The sequence below is a fragment of the Elephantulus edwardii genome, unplaced genomic scaffold (genome assembly GCF_000299155.1).
Source record: "Elephantulus edwardii isolate Elephantulus edwardi_28Jun2011 unplaced genomic scaffold, EleEdw1.0 scaffold00019, whole genome shotgun sequence".
Classification (NCBI taxonomy): domain Eukaryota; kingdom Metazoa; phylum Chordata; class Mammalia; order Macroscelidea; family Macroscelididae; genus Elephantulus; species Elephantulus edwardii.
In genome coordinates, this window is record NW_006399769.1 from 19836644 (window position 1) to 19838321 (window position 1678).

The window sequence follows — 1678 nt, forward strand, 5'->3', positions numbered from 1 at the left end:
ACATCCCTGATGAACTTCTTTCATAATTTTGAACCATGCAGTGTTTCCTTGCTCTGTTCTGACAACTGCCTCCTGGTCCAAGTATAGGTTTCACATGAGCACAATCAAGTGTTCTGGGATTCTTACTCTTCTCAAGGATAGCCTCATTTATCGTGATTTGCACATTCAATTAAGTGCTGTGAATTTATCTTATTCTTAAAATTATTTTTAAAAGAGCAAATGAGACATTGAATTGTTAAGGAAAAGCTGCCTACAAATACCTTGAACAGAAAATGCTTAAGCTGGGGAAACTGATTGCCCCACTTTGCACAGAAAAGAAGACAATAAACTTCAAGAGAACATGCTGGAAAGATTATTATTATTACTTTTTAAAGAGAAGAGTGTATTAGGGGGAGGGGTGGGCAGGGAGAAAAGTGCAACAATGAATTAATGGAAATCCAAAGTCTGTAAATTTTCATTAAAATTAATAATAAAAATAAAAAAAGAGAGGGGACTGAAATCAAGTTAGAAACTCAATACCAGAGCAAGGACATTGAGGTGCGGGGGAGGGAGGGACATGTAACTCCCAGGGAGAGAGATTGCTCTAGTTGGGGAACCTGTTTCTGTGGGGCCTCTCCACAGACCAGAGGGAATAATAGACTTTAAGAGAGGGGAGCTACAATAAGGTGAGATTCTTAGGGCTGCACTGCAGACCAGAGAGGACCTGAGGTACTTTAGAAAATACAAACTTTCTCGCTCTACACACAGGCCTAAAAAGGACTTCCAGTAGAGCAAGTTGCCCATTCCCATTGATGGAATACTTGAAGCTTGAAACTAATTGATAACATCATAAAGATAGAGAACTATTAACAACCTATGCAGACAAAATTTAAACAGTTTGACAAATGCCAAGAAAAACTTTGCATAATATCACAAAGCAGGGGGCTCCATATTGTGGGGAAAAGAAACTAAAAATAAGCCGCCTTCTCAAAATGCAGAGCATATTGCAGACCCAATTAATACCCCAGAGACAGGAAGTCAGAAGAAATACATTGATATGGTGTTATATGAACAGCTACAGAAGGTGCAAATGATGGAAGAGAGAATAGAAGCCATAAATAAAGTGAATACTCCAGAGACAGGGAGCCAGAAGGAATATATTAATGTGGAGGAACATAAACAGTTATGGAAGAAACTGCAAAAGATAGAAGAAAGGATTAAAACTATAGGTAAAGAATTAGAAGAACTTAAAAAATTATCATAAGACAAGGACAATACAATCAATACAAACTAGAAATAACAGAAATGCATGAAAAATGCAATCCAGACTATCAAAAGTAAAATGGCAGAAGTTTCAAACATACTGGAGAGAGAAAAAAAAGCAGAACAGAAGAGATAGAACAGCGAATCAATAAGCTGAAGACAAGAGCCTCAATGGGCATCTGCTACAAGAAAAATCAGAGAGGAGACAGAAAGAAAATGAAGAAAACATTAGAATCATGTAGGATAATATCAAAAGGAGTGTCGTATGTATGATTGAAATTCCAGAACATGAGGGTGACAGGGAGAGCACTGAGAAAACTGTGGAAGAGGAACTGGGAAAAAACTTCTCAGGTATTATGAAAACAAGGAAATCCACATACAAGAAGATCAGCAAACCCCAAACAGACTAGACCACAAAATAAACACATGAAGACAT

At 37.4% G+C, this 1678-nt stretch overlaps 1 protein-coding gene across 1 annotated transcript in view; it reads right to left on the minus strand.

The window, feature by feature from the left end:
• VIT (vitrin) overlaps positions 1-1678 on the minus strand; it is a 614318-nt gene that overhangs the window by 271913 nt on the left and 340727 nt on the right. The window lies entirely within an intron of this gene.